Source organism: Mustelus asterias, chromosome 11 (genome assembly GCF_964213995.1).
Source record: "Mustelus asterias chromosome 11, sMusAst1.hap1.1, whole genome shotgun sequence".
In the NCBI taxonomy this organism is placed as follows: domain Eukaryota; kingdom Metazoa; phylum Chordata; class Chondrichthyes; order Carcharhiniformes; family Triakidae; genus Mustelus; species Mustelus asterias.
This window is the reverse complement of record NC_135811.1, coordinates 51,943,157-51,965,660: the sequence shown is the minus strand read 5'-3', so window position 1 is coordinate 51,965,660 and position 22,504 is coordinate 51,943,157. Positions and strand designations below refer to the sequence as shown.

Below are 22,504 nucleotides of genomic sequence, written 5' to 3'. Positions count from 1 at the left end.
AAATTATAGGTCTCGTTTTTCCAACTAGTTCTCCATCTCGGTTTAAGTTTTCTTGGCCCCTTGATTGTATGTGAGATCTAGCACCAATATACAAAGTGAACTTACGGCAAAAAAGGCCGAAGCAAGTACAGGAAGGAGGGCACTCCGGCTGATAGAAATCTCGCAGTAAATACCATGGACGGAGAGCTATCTTCAGCATGTCTCTTCATTAAATATTCTCATGAGGCAGCACGGTGGCACAGTGGTTAGCACTGCTGCCTCACAGCGCCAGGGACCCGGGTTCAATTCCTGGCTTGGGTCACTGTCTGTGCGGAGAGTGCACATTCTCCCTGTGTCTGTGTGGGTTTCCTCTGGGTACTCTGGTTTCCTCCCACAGTCTGAAAGACGTGCTGGTTAGAGGCATTGGCCATGCTAAATTCTCCCTCAGTGTACCCGAACAGGCGCCGGAGTGTGGCAACTAGGAAATTTCACAGTAACTTCATTGCGATGTTAATGTAAGCCTACTTGTGACTAATAAATAAACTTTACCTTTTTACATACAAGCATTAATTAAGCAACTGATGATGAATAAACCTTGCTAGTGACATTGGATTTGGATATGAGAACATCCAGACTCCCTCATAGCTTCTCCCTGTGTACTGAAACTAAATGCCCATCATGGTTGGCACGGTGGCATAGTAGTTAACACTGCTGCCTCACAGCACCAGGGACCTGGGTTCAATTCCCGCCTTGGGTCACTGTCCGTGTGGAGTTTACATGTTCTCCCCGTTTCTGGGTAGGTTTCCTCCGGGTGCTCCGGTTTCCTCCCACAGTCCAAAAGATGTATGGGTTAGGTGGATTGGCCATGCTAAATTGCCCCTTGGTGTCAGGGGGACTAGCAAGGATAAAGGCATGGGGTTATGGGGATCAGGCCTGGGTGGGATTGTGGTCGGTGCAGACTCGATGGGCCAAATGGCCTCCTTCTGCACTGTAGGATGATTCCATATAGCGGCTGAGGAAGCTATTGGAAAGCACTTTAAGGAAACTTGATTTCATATCACATATTCATGAGCCTGGCCTGATTGGGATTGCAAAGAGGGAAACTGCTGTAAGTTCTACACCTTCAAATGGGACCACTGTTTCACGAAACATATTGCATATCCTTACTGTAAGTCAGGAAGACACACACTGTCATTTCCCGTGAATCATGCAGCTCACCAGGGGAGAGATAAGAGGAGTTTCTTTGGAATCTAGATGGCTCTGAATGGCACACCGATGAAGCAAACCAACCCAGTGTGATGATAATCTAATAACTGTAACGAGCCTATTCCGGGGTAATTTTAATGATTGACCCAACAGCCTAGCTCATCAATGAGAGGGGCGAACCTGTTAATGGTAAATGTTCCAGCCTCCTCCAGATAAAGTTGTCCCCCATGAGTAGAATAGTGGTGGCTGAAAAGTCAGTGAGAAGCTTTGATCTGATCCAGTTTTGATTGATTACACTTCAGCAGTTCCCTGTGTACATTTAGAGTCACTAAGCCATGATTGAATCTGCCTCCATCAGACTTTAGGCATGCATTCCAGATCCTAACCACTTACTGTGTAAAACATTGTTCCTCGTGTCTCCTCTGGTTCCTTTGCCAATCATTTTAAACTGTTAACCTCTGATTCTCAACCCTCCAACAATTGGGAAGTTTCTTTCTATCTACTCTTTCCAATCCTCTTATGATTTTGAATCCTTCTATCAACTCTCCTCTCAACTTTCTTTAAGGAAAACAGCCCCAGCTTCTCCAATCCATACACATAATTTCAGTCCCTCATCCCTGGAACCATTTTCCACAGGGTTTGTAGTGCCTTCAGATCTTTTCTAAAGTGTCGTGCCCAGATTTTAATACAACACTCCAGTGAAGAACAGGGATTGACTCTGCTTTATTTTCTGGCTGTTGTTACTTCATGAAATCAGAGCGTTTATGAAATGTGAAATAAATGAAATGTAGTATGCAACTGTATCAGACAGGAACAAACCCAGTTCCGAGAGAGCTTCCAATCCAGAAGGCATGTTTGTGTTTAAACAAAGTAATAATCATAATTTTCCACTGTTTATTTTAATATTACACAGTGTGTACTCTGAGGAGATTGTTCCTTGTGTGTTTAGTCACAGTATGATCCACCAAGATCACAGGCTGCATTCACCAGGAGACACAGCTGGGCCATCCTTCATGGTTATCTGTAGAAACTTGTCGCTGGTGATAACCTCTCACCCCAGGTTGGCTGGTCCTTTGTAGGCGAACCATAGGTGGTAGGGAGTATGTTGTAGATTCAGTTTGGTCACAGTGATGCTTGCTTCTGTTCTAAGTGGATAAACACAGGCAAATTAAACACAAAAAAAAGCAGTGTTTGGTATGAGCGGCTAAATATATTATCAATTAGGCTTAACGGTCCTCCAATTAACCTCATTGATCCATCAAATTAGTTTCCCTTGTATGGAAAGTAGGTGCCTGCTATCTGATAGACCACAACTCTTTAAATGTGTATTTCCCCATAACATGTTATAAGTGTATGTCTGTTACATTGAGGACTTGCTTTTAATACTCACATTCCAAAGCCAACTTAGTTCATGCTGGACAAACCTCAATACGTTATGAAGTCACATAATCTGTGAATTCCTGTTTCCCACAGAATCACTCTTATCTTCAAAGGGAAGACACTTGGGACATCAAAGAAGTTGGCCGCTAGCAGTGGTATCACTGCCACTGAAAACATCAGCTTACTCCCATCTTAAACTTTGCACGGAAGAAGACTGGGAACTTTTCACTGCACAATCAGAAAATAAATCCTACCAAACATCCCTTTGCATTAAACTACTCAAGAATGACCTTAACATTGTCAGTAAAACATCAGAAGGGCTGCTTTAAATGATTATTTTAAAGTTAATTATTACCAGTGCGAGATAAGAAAATGATCGGTTTCAGGGGCTGGATGACGAACATAGAATCCCTACAGTACAGAAGGAGGCCATTCAGCCCATTGAGTCTGTACCGACCACAATTCCTGTAACCCTACACATTTACTTGGCTAATCCCCCTCACACTCGGGTCAACTTCGTATGACCAATCAACCTAACCTACACATCTTTGGACATAATCAGGTAAACCCTTACTCTTGAGGGTTTATGCTGTGCAACTCCATTGATATGACTACTAATTTGTTATAAGGTATCTAACATTATTAACAGTCTCCTGTTTAGGTGCTCTCATATAATTTTGGATCTACAGCTTGGTTCTACTGTTCAACTGCAAACTTAAGGCCCGTGTAACAAAGAGGCAAATCCGAGCTATTGCAAGTACTTATAAAGCGCTAAGATCAATCAGAGGGCTATTTATAACTGCTTGTGAATGTCAGACTTCAACTCAATTACGGGTTGTCTTTTTCTTTTTTGTAACATTTTTTGCATCTGTGAGAAAATATGACATCTGATCCATAATGGTTACGCACTTGGTGCAAGGATCATGTACACCTTTCTGTGATAATGTTGAAATATTTTGTATTCTGTATTCGAGATTCGAATATATGTTTGGAAAGTTTTACAATGGGGGTAGAATTTTTTTGACAAGCTGCTTTTCACCCAAACTGCTCCAGTCGTATTCACAGCCATTATGTTTACAATTTGATATATTTACAAAAATATTTACAAGTTGGAGCAAGATTATTATACTTACAATGTTTACACGGATAGCTTCCTAGATGAGATAGAGTCATTAAGTCATAGAGTCATAGAGGTTCACAGGATGGAAACAGGCCCTTCGGCCCAACTTGTCCATGCCGCCCTTTCTTTTTTAAAACCCCTAAGCTAATCCCAATTGCCCACATTTGGCCCATATCCCTCTATACCCATCGTACCCATGTAACTATTTAAATGCTTTTTAAAAGACAAAATTGTACCCGCCTCTACTAGAACATAGATAAATCAGTTATGAGGATAGATTGGAGAGGTTGGGACTCTTCTCCTTATAGAGAAGAATGATGTTCAAAATCATGAGGGGGCTGGACAAAATAGGTGGAGAGAAACTGTTGCCACTTTAAAAGGATCAACAATGAGAGGGTGCAGATTTGCAAAAGAAGCAAATGTGATGTGACAAAAAACCTTTTTTACACAGCGAGTGGTTTGGGTCTGGAAGGCACTCCCTGGAATTGTGGTGGAGGCAGGTTCGAATGAGGCATTCAAGAGGGCATTAGATGATTATTCGAATAGAAACAATGTGTAGGGTGTGGGTAAAGGCACTAAGTCATGATGCTCATTTGGAGAGCCAATGCTGACAAGATGGGCTTTGTGGACTCCTTCTGCACTGTAACAACTCTGTGATTCTCTGATTTATATTTACGTATAGTCCTTTAGGATTTTGATTTTGATTTGATTTGATTTATTATTGTCACATGTCTTAGTATGCAGTGAAAAGTATTGTTTCTTGAGCACTATACAGACAAAGCATACTGTACATAGAGAAGGAAAGGAGAGAGTGGAGAATGTAGTGTTACAGTCATAGCTAGGCTGTAGAGAAAGATCAACTTAATGCGAGGTATGTCCATTCAAAAGTCTGATGGCAGCAGGGAAGAAGCTGTTTTTGATTTGGGGGCATATGCAGTTATTTCTTGCAACCAGCCAGTCTATGCAGTCTTCGTCAGAAGAGGTGGAATTCCTTACAGTTTTGTCTCCAGTATCCCTGGTGTTAAGTGTACCTGCCTGATCCAGAGGTACCTTTGTACCAGGATCAGATCCTTTTGGAAATAGTGCCTGTAATTATGGAAAACGTTGGTTTTCCAATGGAAGAGGAATACATGCTTTAGATTTTTTTTGCAAATGGTATCTTTTGTCAGAATAACTAGACCTTCAGTGCTAATGCAAGATTTATCTCTTAAGTTCCTGGATTCCCATTGGAGCAGGAGATCCAGTGTGGCCCCTGAAACTTTAAGGCAATTGGGTTTGACTGGAAGGCAGCCCACTCTGTTAGCAATGGGATGACATGATTGGATTTGCCATTTTAAGCAGAGACAACTGTGACTGAGGGAGTGCTGCACTGTTGGAAGTGCTGTTTTTCAGATGAGGTGTTAAACCTAAGGTGCAATCTGTTCTCTCAGGTGACTGCAAAAGATTCCATGGTACTACGTTGAAGAAGTGCAATGGCATTCTCCCTGGAGTCCTGATCAATATTTATCCATCAATCAACATTGCCAAAAACCAAATGAACTGCTCTTTAATGCATTGCTGTTTGTGGGGCCTTGCTGTATGCAAGCTTGCTGCCTTATTTCCTGCATTACAGCAGTGACTAAACATCAAATGTATTGCAGTGACTGTAAAGTGCATTGGGATGCCTCAAATTGTGACAGGCATCACGGGCAGAACTTTCCCGTCCCGCCTGCCATGGGAATCGTAGCAGGCAGGAGAGGACCACGAAAAAGTCCGTTGACCTCGGGTGGATTTTCCGACCTTGAGGTGAGCACGGCTGGAAAATCGTGCCCTACAAGCCTTCCGGAAAAACAATCGGTCTTTATAACTTCCCTTAAAATGCCTCTTATGCAGATTTTCCTGTTGACTTTGTTAGAACAGACAAAGTGGATGCTTGCCAGAATTTGATAGACTCCAATCCAAATTAGAAATTAAATTTGCCCCAACTTGCACATTTCTAAGCAAGTCTGGTTGAACATAAATATTTTTGCTTCTGCTATCCATTTTAATTTGGGACAGCCTTGTAGACCCAATACCATCTGCACCACTAGTTTAGACAGTTCACATGCTTAAAAAGGGACACAGGGAATAAAAATAAACAAAATACCAGTTTCCTGAGTCTGTATTTGCTTATCTCTATCTGCGACTAAATTCAAATGTCTTTTCTCATTCACACATTATGTATGTCTGACATAAGGGTTTCTTCGCTGCCTTACGTGACGATGTATAAGTTGATCTTTGAAACGGTGAAAATCTTCCCAATAAAAAGGGCTTGATTTATATGCCGAGTATGAAATCAGAATCGCTGGTGATGGTGTTGAAAAGTAAGAAAAGCACAAGGCCAGTAAATTTAACAAAATCAATGTATCACTTTTTATTTAATGAAAGAATTCCACAAGGTTAGTTTGAAGCTCAATGGCAACATTTTAAAAACCGTCACATTCATTGGGTGAGATTTTGTGGCCTCGCTCAAGCAAGACCAGAAATTCCCACCAGAGGTCAACGGGCATTTCTGTTGTCTGCCCCTCGCCTGCTCCGATTCCGTGTTGGGTGGGGGTGGTAGAATTCTGGTGATTGTCTTTGAAGTCCAACAAAAAGAGTTCATCACAGTGACCCGGAATCACTTTGGCTATGGCATCATTGTAAGGATCCCATTCTGGATCAGATATGACACTTTCCATTTCAGAATCATCCCGCTGCAAAAAGTTAGCTTCCTCTCTATCCATTGATTTAGATATTCCACAGTTTTTGAATAACCAGTTGGAGCATTAATAGCATCCCACGATTTGATGATGAAACCACAAAAACATCAAGTGGGGCAGCACGCTCCTTGAGAAGGCTTTTTTCTCTCTCAGCTATCCATTTGGTGCAGACATGATCCTTGAATGGCTTTTTAGTATTCTTTCACAGAGTATGGATGTCACTGGCTATAGGTCTTGCTGCATATGGACGCAGACTGCTTCAGTATCAGAGGAGTTGCGAATGATACTGAACATCATTGGTAAGCATCCTCATTTGTGATTTTATGATGGAGGAAAGGTTGTTAATGAAGTAAATGAAGATAATTGGGCCTAGGACACTACCCTGAGGAACACTTGTTGAGGCAAAAATCCAAAAGTTGAACAACAGACATTAGATCACAGCTTGGTATGGCTCCTGCTCTGCCCAAGACTGCAAGAAACTACAAAAGGCCATGATGGATATAGCCCAATCCATCACGCAAACCAGCCTCCCATCCACTGACTCTGTCTACACTTTCTGCTGCCTCGGCAAAGCAGCCAGCATAATTAAGGACCTCACGCACCCCTGACATTCTCTCTTCCACTTTCTCCCGTTGGGAAAAAGATACAAAAGTCTGAGGTCACATATCAACCAACTCAAGAACAGCTTCTTCCCTGCTGACTTTTGAATGGATGTACCTCGCACTAAGTTGATCTTTCTCTACACCTTAGCTATGACTGTGACACTACATTCTGCACTCACTCCTTTCTTTCTCTATGAATGGTATGTTTTGTCTGTATGTCACGGAAGAAACAATGCTTTTCACTGTATGCTAATACATGTGACAATAATAAATCAAATCAAATCAAATCAAATCAAAAGATCGTGGACATTAGACCACGTGGTATAACCACAATTTAGATGTTATTTCTTCACAGGAGCCTCTTGATCTTATCAAGTATGTGGGATCTGAACTTGCCTCATTTTAACAAGTCGCATTCTTTGCACACAGGACACTGAGAAGTCTATTCACACATTCTCTCCATCCTCATTCATCCAAACGTTATCATAAACATGCACAATTTTCAGCACAATTCTACATTTCAGAATTATCATAAGCTTTCATTCCATACAGGTTGGTGGCACTGTGAATCTTCTCTTCTTATGTCCTATGGTTTTCACTAGCATTGATTTGATTTGATTTATTATTGTCACATGTATTAACATACAGTGAAAAGTATTGTTTCTTGCGCGCTATACAGGCAAAGCATATCGTTCATAGAGAAGGAAAGGAGAGACTGCAGAATGTAGTGCCATAGCTAGGGTATAGAGAAAGATCAACTTAATCCATTCAACAGTCTGACGGCAGCAGGGAAAAAGCTGTTCTTGAGTCGGTTGGTACATGTCCTCAGACTTTTGTATCTTTTTCCCGATGGAAGAAGGTGGAAGAGAGAATATCCGGGGTGCGTGGGGTCCTTGATTATGCTGCTGCTTTTCCGAGACAGCGGGAAATGTAAACAGAGTCAATAGATGGGAGGCTGGTTTGAGAGATGGACTGGGCTACATTCATGACCCTTTGTAGTTTCTTGTGGTCCTAGACAGAGCAGGGTTGTTTTCGAGCCTATTTTTTGAACAGTTGTTTTTGAGCCTATTCACATTTTGGTTACTGGGCGTATCAAAATTAATGGATGTTTTATCCTGTTGGTGGTGTGACATAATTGGACCACAACGTACGAGCTCCCCAGCATCAGATTTTCTTTCTATTCATTCAGGGGATATGGGCATCGCTGGATGGACCAGTGTTTGTTGCCCTTCCGTCATTGTCCAATGATGTGCTGGGGAGGTTCCCACGTAACCATTTGCGCCACAATTGTCCAGAAGTGCAAACTTCCTCTGGGATTGTCCTGCACTGGAAGCTATCCCAAAATATGATTTAAATCACAAACGTTGCATGGTTCCAGGTGTGTCACAAAAAAACAAAGCTTTTTCTAACTTGGCGGTAACCAACTTAAAGGCCTAGACTGACACCCATATGGGACTTCCCCACTATATCTCAATGCATCCCCCCCCGCAACCCCCACCTCCCCACTCAGGGGACAATCTCCCACCCTCCACCCCTCCCACTCCATCCCTATGGGAATCCCCCAAACATGACTGGGTACCTCACCCCACCTCCTCACCCACAAGAACCTGACCCCCATTCCTCGACCCAACTGGACCCCCAACCGTAGGCCAGAGCCCCCACCGGAACCCACCCCCCAACAGGCCTGACCCAGCTCTGACTCGCCCGAGGTCCGACTATCCCCGACCTGTGACCTCCTCCAACCCTTGACCTCCAACCCCCCCTGAGGTCTGACCTCCCCACCCATTTCCTCCCTCTTGAGGTCTGAAACTCTCCCTACTCACCCCCTGGCCTCTGCCCCCCTCCCTCCCCACCTCCCTGGAATGTCCAACCACTCCCCCACCTCACCCTCATACTCAAGTCTGCTTCCACCACGTTTTTAAATCGTGCCTTTGCATCACCACAACTCACAGCACAATTAAACTTCTAAATAATTTTCCATCAATTACATCCCAGTAACTATTGGCTAAGATTTAGAACAAAGGGTGACATTGAAAAAAAAATGTAAAGTGCTGTTCCTGCCTCCATATGGTGGGCTCTATTTACAAGGTATTCCTGCTGTTGCTAAGTTATGTCTGGGAACCATACACAGTGGGTCCTATTGTACCATTTTGATTCTAAGTGCTGGGCGGACTTGAAACTGGGAGTGTTTCAGATCCAACTTTTAGACCCATTCTCTGGCGCCCCATACGCACTCTACCTGAAAAAATATCAATGATTCCGAATCACGCTACACAGCCTGTGGGCGGGGTTTCACGCACCCGAAACCCTGCAGCTCCGATCGGCGCCCCCAACTGCGCATAGAATATTGCTCCCCTGCCACATCCCTCCCGGGCCGGATAATACCTCTCCCTGGCTCCCACAGGCATTGCCCCATCCCCACAACATTACTGACCCTCTTATCCTCCCCCCCCTGATCTCAGGCAGTGGATTCCCCCCCTTGCCCCCCACTGATCTCAGACAGAGTGGCTGCGGAACCCCCCCTTCCCCCCCCCCACTCATCTCAGACAGAGTGGCAGCAGACCCCCTTTTCCCTCCACTGATCTCAGGCAGAGTGGCAGTGGACTCACCTTCCTCCTCCCCCCCGCCACCGTTCTCAAGTAGAGAGCTGTCGGACGTTAGGCACCTACCTCCTCGCTAACTGGAGCGCTCGAATCAAACTTCTACAGACCATGTCAGTTTCACGCCGATTCTGGATGGGCGAACGCGGTGGTAAAGGGGGAAGTGCCGGTAAAATTGGGCGTGCAGCCCATTAAGTCAATTTAAATGCATGCAAATGCATTTAAATGACTGTCAAGCCCATTTCAGACACGGTCCCGATCGCGGCCGTTTTCAGGCCTTGGTAAAGGGGGAACCGGCACGGAGACAGGCACAGATCGTGCTACTCGCCTCATGCCTGACTTTACCAAGTTTTCGCACCCAATGACGGGCGCAACACAATGGTAAAATCGGGCCCAAGGTCTCAGTTTAGGTTTTGGAACTGCAATTGCGTACTGCCTACCTAACTGGCTTGCCATAGTCATGTGACTGCCATGAGGCAAGCATTGTAGGCTGCCATTTACCACCAGTTCAATAAAGACTCTCACTGAGTACACACTTAAACATGAAACAGTCTCAATGCAGGTCAATGACATAGGAACTCCCACCCCCACCCACCTCTTACACCAGCTGGGCAGGCAGAGGTCCTGCCCCACCACACACACCCCCTAGAGCTCTTCATGAAACTTAGTCACAAGGACAGGTCCCATTGGACCCATATCCTGACCCAATTTCCAGCCATTCTGGCTTAGTCTCACTGAGGATAGAGATGGACAGCAGTGTTCTCATAGCAGCATACCAATATGAAATTAAACAGGAATGATTTTGCACAATCCTCAGTAATTGCAATTCCTTGTCTGCTTGGGGTGAAGTGGTGAGGGAAGGGTGGCGGAATTGTGTGTGTGTGTGCGCGTGTGTGTGTGAGAGAGAGACACACATTTGTACATTTTTAAACCTTTGTTAATAAGTTCTACATCTTTGCCTGAGTGAAGTTTAACAACGCAACCATCTCTTGTTAACCTAAGAAACCTGGGTGGCACGGTGGCACAGTGGTTGGCACTGCTGCCTCACAGCGCCAGGAACACGGGTTCGATTCCCGCTCGGGTCACTGTCGGTGTGGAGTTTGCATGTTCTCTCTATGTCTGTGTGGGTTTCCTCCGGGTGTTCCGGTTTCCTCCCACAGTCCAAAAGACATGCTGGTTAGGTGCTTGGCCATGCTAAATTCTCCCTCAGTGTACCTGAACAGGCGCCGGAGTGCGGCGACTAGGGGATTTTCACAGTAATTTCATTGCAGTGTTAATATAAACCTACTTGTGACTAATAAATAAACTTTTTACTTTAACTGCCCACTCTGGGCTTGTGTATCTTTATGTTCCATAGCAATTTCAGGGCAGGGAGGGGAGTAAAAGTGTTACTCCATGCATTTTAGCTCATGTACAAAATGTTGCACCATAACGGGCAAAATTTGTGCATGAACTAACGTGGAATGCTGAGAGAGATCCTTTCCAAGTGAAATCAGGCTGATCCAAGACTGAGTGGTTTATTTTGCAGTTAAAACCACTAATCCTTAATGATGCATCTGGTTAGCAATAGACATGTTCATCCAAATTCTTGCTGAATGGGGAGTTTTGAAAGAATTGTTGCTGAGCTCAGGGTTCCCATTTTTCTGGGGTTTTTTCAATAAAAGACCACAGATTGCATGTTCTCTGTCATTGTGAAGCATTGTATGGCATAGTACGGATGAAAAATATCCCACCAACTTGGCTTCAATTAGGATTTCCATGTTGAATGCGACTCCTGTAAATGGACTACTGATTTACCTGGTAGAATGGAAGGGGCAATGTGGTTAAGTATGTTAATAGCAACATCGGAACATGGAACTTAGGAGCAGGAGTGGAACCTTCAAGCCTGCTCCATCATCAATAAGAGCATGGGTGATCAGGCTTAACTCAACTTCACTATCGGCCTCCCACACCCCCCATGACTTTTGACTTTCGTGTCTATCAAAATTCTAAATTGAATGAATTCAATGACCCAGCATCAACTGATCTCTGGGGAAGAGAATTCCACAGACTTCTGGAGTGGAAAAAATTCTCCTCATCTCAATCTCAAAAGGGAGACCGCTTCCTCTTAAACAATGTCCCCGAGTTCTAGTCTCCCCCACAAGTGAAAAGACATAACTCTGTCGTTGATTTTGATTTGATTTGATTTTTATTGTCACATGTATTAGTAAACAGTGAAAAGTATTGTTTCTTGCGCACTATACAGACAAAGCATACGGTACACAGAGAAGGAAAGGAGAAAGTGCAGAATGCAGTGTTACAGTCATTGCTAGGGTGCTTTGCTACTTAATACGAGGTAGCTCCAGTCAAAGGTCTGACAGCAGCAGGAAAGAAGCTGTTCTTGAGTTGGTTGGTACATGACCTCAGACCTTTGTATCTTTTCCTTGACGGAAGAAGGTGGAAGAGAGAATGTCCGGGGTGCGTGGGGTCCTCAATTATGCTGGCTGCTTTTCCGAGGCAGTGGGAAGTGTAGACAGAGTCAATGGATGGGAGGCCGATTTGTGTGATGGATTGGACTACATTCACGATGAAGGATCGGGCAAGGCTGCACCTGGCGATTAGATCTGCAGGTTAGGTGAATTAGCCATAGTACAATTGCTCCTTGGTTTCCCAAGATGTGTAGGTTAGATGGATTAGCTATGGTAAATGTATGGGGTTACAGGAATAGGGCAGGGGAGAAGGCCTGGGTATGATAATCTGTCAGAGAGCTGGTGCAGACTCGATGGGCCGAATGGCCTCCTTCTGCACTGTAGGGATTCTATGGATGCCATGATACTAATTTTGTACCTGCAACTGGCAGGCTATTTTAAGTCAAGTTGAAATACAAAAGAATTCAAAGCACCTCAAGCTTGCTCTGTTGCAAGTGCGATGTTACTCATCGTGTAGCTTACTCTGCCACCCAGGAAGAGCAGGAATTTCCTTGAAGCATCTTCTGATTGGCAGCCATTGGGTGGAAAAGTGGAGATTTTCCTGGACTAATTGTTTCCCGGTCAGTTGCTTGTTTCAGTGGGTAAGCCTGTTCCTAGGCTTTTCCAACACCTTTACATTGATCCTTTAAAATTAACGTGCCGCTTGGAGTCCAAGTGAATAAAGTGTTTCCAATCGGTTTATAGTTAGATCATCATTGTCATTTGGCATTGCGAGAAATAAAAAATAAAATATTTAACACACATAAACTCCAGCTATAGCCATCTATCTGAGAGTAGCACAGTGGCACAGTGGTTAGCACTGCTGCCTCACAGCACCAGGTACCCAGGTTTGATTTCCAGCTTGGGCCACTGTCTGTGTGGAGTTTGCACGTTCTTCCCGTATCTGTGTGGATTTCCTCTGGGTGCCCCGGTTTCCCCCCACAGTCCAAAGATGTGCGGGTTAGGTTGATTGGCCGTGCTAAATTGTCCCTTAGTGTCAGGGGGACTAGCTGGGGTAAATGCATGAGGTTATGGGGATAGGGCCTGGGTGGGATTGTGGTCGGTGCAGACTCGATGTGCTGAATGGCCTCTTTCTGCACTGTAGGGATTCTATGGTTAATGCTGCCTCACAGTGCCAGGGACCTGAGTTCGCTTCCTAGCTCAGGTCAGTGTCTCTGCGGATTCTGCACATTCTCCCCATGTCTGCCAAGATTCCTTCGGGTGCTCCGATTTCCTCCCACAGTCCAGAAGACGTGCTGATTAGGTGCATTGGCCATGCTAAGTTTCCCTACAGCGTACCTGAACAGACGTCAGAGTGTGGCGACTAGGTGATTTTCACAATAACTTTTATTGCCGTGTTAATGTAAGCTGTTTGTAACACTATTAAAATAGACTTTAAACTAAACTGTATTCTTAAAATCCTTGAGCGGGTTCCAGAACACTGATGGTCATCATGGAGTAACCTTTGGGCCCACTTAAGATGGGCAAAGGGCTCTCCGCACTCCTATTCTAAGTAGAAGGAAAAGTGGATCAGGTCTCCATTTAATTAGGTTAAAAAAAATTTCAGAAGGTGAGATGACTTTAGGCTTTAGTTGGAACATCATACCCAGCAATGACGTTGCAACGCGATCTCTTTGTGACAGATTTTCCAGTTAACCAGCATATGTTCTGCAACAGTAGCATGGGTGACCAGAAAACATACTGTTCATATCTGTGCATAGGAGCACTGTTTCATATTCCAGAGGGTGCAGTGATGAATTGAATCTCACCGCAGCAAAGCATTGCATTAAATTAATGCTGGTGCCTTTAGGACATGATGTGGAGATGTCGGCGTTGGACTGGGGTAAACACAGTAAGAGTTTTAACAACACCAGGTTAAAGTCCAACAGGTTTATTTGGTAGCAAATGCCATTTGCTACCAAATAAACCTGTTGGACTTTAACCTGGTGTTGTTAAAACTCTTACTGCCTTTAGGACATACATAGTCTACCTCCTCAACCGGTATAAACTGAAAGCAGGTTAAAGAAGAGATCTTACTGAATTGTAACTTCTCAGTGAGCTAAATATATCCGGCAGAATGGGAAATTTGCCAAATGGTGCTAGATATGGTTACATATTTTAAGGGAGAGGTGGTTGGTTATGTTTTCCCAAGAAAGCTCTCCTCAACCTTCCCTACTTTAATTACTTCCCGATGAAAATCAGAAAAAACTGTAGCTCCCCTACCCCCTCCCCTCCGCTCTCCCCTCCTTTAAATGAGGGCTAATAACTTGTGAGTGGGCAGATTTATCAGGAAAATATCCAGAGGACGTTTATTGTAATGAGATGGACTTGGCAATATTTCTTCCTATTTCCTGTCAACAAGGCAACCGTGACTGGGCAACTTGCCAGCGAATGTGAAGCCTCGGTTGAAATGACAAATGATGGAGAGCTCTTGGGGGAAACACACCGCCCACTCCCAAGGGAGTTCACAGATTCTTGAAATTAATCTCGTTTTTTTAATCAGCCTAATAACAATTGGAATCCCTCCGGCCGCCTCATCTGTTGTGCGGAATGGCAAGGGCAAAAAAATTGTGAACTTTGGACGCTGCTGTCAGTTCAGAAAGGTTGGTTGCTGGGCCTGATTTAATTCAGTTGGATGGACAGCTTGTTAGTGATGCAGAGCAGAGGCCACCAGCGTGGGTTCAATTCCCTATATTGGCCGAGGTTATTCATGAAAGCCTTGCATGAGGTATGATGATCCTCAGGTTAAACAACCGCCAGTCAGTGGTGGTGATTGGCCATGTTAAGTTTTCCTTCAGTGCACCTGAACAGAGTGTGGCGACTAGGGGATTTTCACAATAACTTTTATTGCCGTGTTAATGTAAGCCTACTTGTAACACTATTAAAATAGACTTTATAGAGTCATAGAGGTCGACAGCATGGAAACAGGCCCTTCAGCCCAACTTGTCAATGCCGCCCTTTTTTTTAAAACCCCTAAACTAATCCCAATTGCCCGCATTTGGTCCATATCCCTCTATACCCATCGTACCCATGTAACTATCTAAATGCTTTTTAAAAGATAAAATTGTACCCGCCTCTACTACTACCTCTGGCAGCTTGATCCAGACACTCACCATCCTCTGTATGAAAAAATTGCCCCTTGGACACTTTTGTATCTCTCTCCTCTCACTTTAAACCTATGCCCTCTAGATTTAGACTCCCCTACCTATCTACCTTGTCTATGCCCATCATTATTTTATAGACCTCAAAAAGGTCACCCCTCAGCCTCCTACGCTCTAGAGAAAAAAGTCCCAGTCTATTCAGCCTCTCCTTATAACTCAATCCATCAAGGCCCGGTAGCATCCTCGTAAATCTTTTCTGCACTCTTTCTAGTTTAATAATATCCTTTCCGTAATAGGGCGACCAGAATTGCACACAGTATTCCAAGTGTGGCCTTACCAATGTCTTGTACAACTTCAACAAGACATTCCAACTCCTGTATTCAATGTTCTGACCGATGAAACCAAGCATGCTGAATGCCTTCTTCACCACTCTGTCCACCTGTGACTCCACTTTCAAGGAGCTATGAACATGTACCCCGAGATCTCTTTGTTCTGTAACTCTCCCCAACGCCCTACCACTGACTGAGTATTAAACTAAACTATATCCTTAAAATCCTTGAGTGGGTTCCAGAACACTGATGGTCATCATGGAGTAACCTTTGGGCCCACTTGAAAGCAGCCTATGGTCCCCTGGGACTATGGTGACTTTTTTATTTGTTATTTATACTGAGTGTGGGTGGATGTAATATCAAAATGAGTCCATTTGATTGAAGATTTTGATGAAAGCATAAAAGCAAAATATTGCGGATGCTGGAATCAGAAAAAACAGAAAAATGCTGGAAAATGGCAGCAGGTCTGACAGCATCTGTGGAGAGAAAATAGAGCCAATGTTTCAAGTCTCAATGACCCTTCGTCAGAGCTGAAGATTTTGATGGATTGTTCTGATGCCATCATATTGAAGAGCACAAGACAAGGCACTTTCCTCTGATCTCTGTGCTAGAAGGGGCAAATGGCCTACTCCTGCTTCTAGTTTCTATGTTAACCCTCATTCCATTGGGTTAGATGAGTGCTTGAAGGATTGTTTCTTCTAAAATGGTGGAGAGCAGGAAATACTGTATGTTTTATGCTGGGTTAACCTTTTCAATATTAGAGCATCCCTAGCAAACAATGTGAGCAGTTGTCTGACATTGGGTGCCTCACCAACCCCATACACAGTCTCCACCCACCCCACCCCTCCCGCCCCCTTCCTCCTCCTTCTCCACATCCTCTGTATTAGAAACATAGAAAAACTACAGCACAAAATAGGCCCTTCGGCCCCACAAGTTGTGCCGAACATATCCCTATCTTTTAGGCCTACCTATAGCCCTCTATCCCATTAAGTCCCATGTACTCATCCAGGAGTCTCTTTAAAGACCCTATTGAGTTTGCCTCCACCACCACTGACGGCAGCCGATTCCACTCGCCCACCACCCTCTGTGTGAAAAACTTCCCCATATTCTCATCAAAAATGAGTGATGAGCTCTTTCATCCTCTTTCACCTGCAATCCTCTGTGCTCAGCAATGTTGGGCAGGATAAAGCATGTCGCTATCATTCTGGACACCCTTGTGGATCAATATGGAAGGGAGCCTCCAAGCCTAACTTGGCACCCAAAGCCTATCTTCAACATCTCGATGGCTTACGGTGTGTGACTTACTTGGTCATCACACAGCTCTTGCTGTAGCACTGCTGCATCTCATTGGTGAGATTCACAGGCGTCATGAGCCAAGTTTGAAGTGGGGTTTCTGAGCCAGCCCTTAAGTCTGCTTAATAAAAAGTTCCAGGATGCTGAACTGCCAGTGTACAAATATAACATGTCAACTCACAGTCTCCAGAGAGCAGATCTGCCCAAACGTCTTGTGCTGCGCCTTGATGGACAAATATCTCTCATGGTTTGGTAAAACTCCTGGTTGCTATGGCGATGTCACATGTTGGCAATCGTTGACACCCTGTACCTTGGGGAATCCAGCCAGAAAAGTAAGTCTAAGTATCTGCTCAAACTGGCTATTGTTAGCACAGGGGATCTTCACATAATTCCCAGGCCTGGCAAACATCACCTGCCTTTACACATTTATATGCAGTGATACCCTCTCCAATGGGGCCCTGGAACAAACCAGACACAAAAGAATTGAGGCCACTGGCGACTTTCACAGCCATTGGTAATATGTCTTCCAGGCAGAGTGGCAGATGTCTGATGATGACTCAAGTTGCAGAAGCACTGACTCTTCTGAATGCTCAAGGAATATGAGCCTCTGCTTGTCATTCTTGTGACATAGGTAATAGCTCTTTTGACCTCGGCCCCAGTCCTGTGCATGTCCTTCCTGTTCACCTCCCTCTGTTCAACCATGGTGATTGCCTTCCTCTTCTGATGTGCTGTCAAACATGTTCAATTCACCCGTTCTGATTCTGATAGAACGAAAGTCTCCGAAGAAATAGCAAGAGTACACAAGAATTTTTTGCCAAACGTATGTCAGAGGGAACTGGGATACAAGCAATAATCAATGAGCATCTATTCAGATGGGACATCAACAAGTTAAAATATCCATCTGAATTCCAACTCAGTCTCATCTCGGGAAACTAGTGCCGGGGATTTTAAATTGAAAGCAAAGTTAGATTTACTATATAAAAAAATAGGTTTAAGGTGAGAGGGGAGAGATACAAAAAGGTCCAGAGGGACAGTTTTTTCACACACAGGGTGGTAAGTGTCTGGAACAAGCTGCTGGAGGTAGTATTAGAGGTGGGTACAATTTTGTCTTTTAAAAAGCATTTAGACAGTTACATGAGTAAGATGGGTATAGAGGGATATGGGCCAAGCGCGGACAATTGGGACTCACCTGATGAAGGAGCAGCGCTCCAAAAGCTCGTGCTATGAAATAAATCTGTTGGACTTTAACCTGGTGTTGTAAGACTACTTACTGTCCAACACCGGCAACTCCACATCATTGGGACTGGCTTAGTGATTAAAAAAAGGGCTGCATGGACAAGTTGGACCGAGGGGCCTATTTCCATGCTGTAAACTTCAATGACTCTATGACTGCATGACCTCATTAATTCTCTAAATACTTGAATTGCTGCTACAAGTACTCACCCACTTGAATGAAGGGAAGTCCCCTGAGTCAGATGCTTGCCTCTGTTAGACCCAAAAGTGAAGTGTTGTAATTGGGTTGTAGTCATGATTGAAAAAGTATCCATTTTAAATCCTATACACCCCTAACCCACCCATTCCTGGTGTTAGCACTGCCATGTGCTTAAAATGGCCGTGAACTTGTATTCAACTTCTGTCTCACCCATGCTGTCTGGGATTTCAGCACCAAGGGCTTTTCTAACTGCATCCTCGTAAGAATTGGTTGACGCAGTTGCAGCAAGTGCATCCAAATGATGTTGGTCGCACTGAAGGACAGTTTCTCCTGAGAACGGCAGGAGGAGCAGAAAGCAAGAAAGACTTCGATTGCATAGCGTCTTTCGCAATCTCAGGACATCCCAAAGTGTTTTACAGCCGAGTAAATATTTTTGAGGTGATAAGCTGCCACAGCTAACAATGTAATATTGACTTTTTCAGTTCAATTCAGTTTCCTGTCTCATCTGAAGGACGTCTGAAGGTGCGGTGCTCAGTGCGACACTGGCCTTCATACTCAGACTTTTGGAATGGGATTTGAATCCAGAACATATTGACTCAGAGGTGAGTATACCAATACAGAGGCACAGATGACTCAATATTTATGATGGATTCTTCCTGCCACAGCTATGGTTGATATTGGCCTTGTGGACATGCCAGCATTCCTGCTTCTGTGAGTATTGTAGTACAAGCTTTTACAATGAGGGAGCCTTGAATCACAACAGTGATTAATTGAAGGAAAGTTAAAACGATATTCCAATAAGCTCGATACAGATGCAGGTCTAGTTCCCCCGACTCCCGGGTTCACACTGAAAGTTCTCCCATGACCCAGATAGGTCATGGTTCATGCGCTGCCTCCTGGGTCATGTGACCCATTAACACCTGCCCCTTAAAGGGTCCATGCTCCCCCCTTAAGTTCCTTTATACTAATACAAACAAAAACACTTATATACAGTCAAAAAAGAATTATCTTCCACTGTGGGCTTAAACCATAAGACATAGGAACAGAAGTAGGCCATTCGGACCATCAAGTCTGCTCCACCATTCAATGAGATCATGACTGATCTGATATGATAATCCTCCACTCCACATTCCCAATTTATCTCCATAACCCTTGATTGCCTTACTGATTAAAAATCTATCTCAGCCAGGAACATACTTAACAACCGAGCTCTTTGCAGTAAAGAATTCCAAGGTTCACTATCCTCTGAGAGAAGAAATTTCTCCTCAACTCTGAGTTAAATGAGTGACCCTTTACTCTGAGATCATGCCCTCTGCTCCTAGACTCTCCCATAAATTAAATTTTTTTAAAAGTTTATTTATTAGTGTCACAAGTAGGCTTACGTTAACACTGCAGTGAAGTTACTGTGAAAATCCACCAGTCGCCACACTCCAGCGCCTGTTCAGGTACACTATTTAGCATGGCCAATGCACCTAACCAGCTCATCTTTCAGACTGTGGGAGGAAACCAGAGCACCCGGAGGAAATCCACGTAGACATGGAGAGAATGTGCAGACTCCACACAGACAGTGACCCAAGGCTGGAATTGAATCTGGGTCCCTGGCGTTGTGAGGCAACAGTGCTAACCACTGTGCCACCGTGCCACGGTGGGAAACAACCTCTCAGCATCTACCCTGTCAAGACCCTGAGAATCCCATATGTCTCATTAAGATTGCCTCTCATTCTTCTAAACTCCAATGAGTACAGGTCCAACCTACCCAACCTCTCCTCGTAAGATAATCCCTCCATACCCAGGATCACCTGATGAACCTTCTCTGGACTGCCTCCAATGCCAGTATATTTTTCCATAGATAAGGGAACCAAAGCTGTTCACAGTATTTCAGGTGTGGTCTAACTAGTACCTTGAATATTTTTAGCAAGACTGCCCTTTGAAATAAAGGCTAAAATTAATTTGCCTTCCCTATTACCTGTTGAACTTGCATGCTAGCTTATTTGTGATTTATGCTTGTCCTTCTCTCACACATATCTTGTCTTCTAGTTTCCTGTGATGCATAGTTCCTCTGTAAAATCATGCATGCAGCTTTGTACCCCATGATCTGGACAGTGAAGCCTGGTTGATTGGCATGCCACCCACTACCTTAAAGTATTCACTCCCTTCAACACCAATGCACAGTGGCAGCAGTGTGCACCATCTACAGTACATCCTGCAGAAAGAACCAAGGCTCCTTCAGCTGTACCTTCTGAATCCGCAACCTCTGCCACCTAGAAGTATAAGAGCAGCACATACATGGGAACACTAATACCTTCAATTTCCCCTCCAAGCCACACACCATCCTGACTTTGAAATATATCACTGTTCTTTCACTGTCAGTGGGTCAAAGTCCTGGAACTCACTCCCTAATAGCACCGTGAGTGTACCTACACCTCTGGAACTGCAGCGGTTCAAGGAGGCAGCTCACCACCACCTTCTGAAGGGCAATTAGGGATGGACAATAAATGCTGGTCTAGCCAGTGACACCCAAATCCCATAAATGACTTAAAGGATGGTACATATCAGTAGTTCTCAGAGGAAATAGCCTATTTTAATTCGCTCAAATACACACAGCGAGTATCATAACAGTACCCACAAGGACTGAGTTCAATAATTGCCCCAGCTATGGCTAGTAACCCTTGCCCACACCCCAACCTGCACTAAAGTTCAGAATCTCCCATAGATGTTTTATACATGCATCTTGTACATGGTGTTTCCCATAGATGCTGTATACATGTAGATTGCTCCCTTAAAACAGCTCACCTTGCTACAGTCTTGAAGTGAAAGAATTCCAACTGAACTAGGTATGCAGATCCTGGAGACATCACCTTCTAGCCAGCTGAAAATTTTTGTGCGGTGCTGCGCTACCAAAGACATGAGCATCTGCTGCACCTTGTTCTTTTGCGTGCCTTCAGGAGGAGTACCAGGTCATCAAGTTCTCCAAAGAAACATTTGTTGAAGGCCAGATAGTTCAGCAGCAGCAAATTTCTCAGCTGCAGGCTCAGTGCTCAACCCTGAAGGTGGACGCCCATTCTTTAAGCACTTGTTAAGTAGCTGACAAGAGCTAATGGGGCCGACTGAAGCAGTGACCTTCAATTTGTACTCTCCGATGGGAATGAAGCCAAGCTAGTGTCCAGGCGTGCAAGTAGGCAGCCTTGGCACACTTCAACAACCAAACCTTATTTGCAGCATTCCAAATTGTGAAATCGCTTGGAAACCAATAAGAATAGCGCCGGTTGCAGACTCCGAAAATTCACACTCAGAAAAGGTGCAAAGCCGATTGACATATTTAAGGTAACATCTAAATATGCATAGGCGATTTGAAACCCAACGCATGGAATGTTCTGGCCTTTGGGCACGCCGCCATAACAGTAAGAATCATTCCTGATCTTCACTAGCACAGACCTGGCACGATGGTCACGCCAGAGGTCTTGGAAAATCCAGGAGGGCCCATGGTCAGACATTTCACCCAGCCAACTACTAAGGCCCTTAAGTGTCCAATTAACCAGCACTTAAGGGCCTCATACCAACCTGCTATTACTAACCAAGGTATGGGCAGGTCCATCACCACGGGGTAGCATGATAAGTAAATCTATGTAGATTTCTTGTTGGCTCCCAGGGAGGGTCTCTTGTTCAAAGGCACTCAATGCCTGACCGAGGAACCCGGCATTGGGAAGGGCGGAGGCCATTGACAGTCACCCACTGTCCTTGCTGCCCCTCCTCCACGCCCTCTACCTTACAAAATCCACCCATCATGATATACCTCTTGAATGGATCATTCCTCGATTCGAGACCTCTGGAGGCTGTCATTTCTGTAGCCATGATGTGGAGGTGCCGGCGTTGGACTGGGGTGAACACAGTAAGAGTTTTAACAACACCAAGTTAAAGTCCAACAGGTTTATTTGGTAGCAAATACCATTAGCTATCGTCCATCTGACGAAGGAGCAGCACTCCGAAAGCTAATGGTATTTGCTACCAAATAAACCTGTTGGACTTTAACCTGGTGTTGTTAAAACTTTCTGGAGCCTCCCAGCAGCCTGCAGTCACCACCCAACCAACCTGTTGGGTGATGGGGGGCATGGATGGGCAGTGCCCATCAGACACCTCAATAGTGATCACCAGGCATCCTGGTGGTGACTGCAGGCTGCAGGGAGGCTACAGAAATGACAGCCACCAGAGGCCCAGAATTGAGGAATGATCCATGCCAGGGGTATATCATTGTGGGTGGATTTTGTGAGGTGGAGGAGGGGCAGCAAGGACAGTGG

General features: G+C 44.6%; 1 long non-coding RNA gene across 1 annotated transcript in view; it reads left to right on the top strand.

Moving 5' to 3' along the window:
• LOC144500535 (uncharacterized) overlaps positions 1-21,803 on the top strand; it is a 152,893-nt gene extending 131,090 nt beyond the window's left edge. Inside the window, exons 2-3 of the long non-coding RNA XR_013498993.1 lie at positions 18,692-18,811; positions 21,155-21,803. This is a non-coding gene — a long non-coding RNA (uncharacterized LOC144500535). The remainder of the gene's footprint in view (positions 1-18,691; positions 18,812-21,154) is intronic.
• Positions 21,804-22,504: the final 701 nt, after the last annotated feature.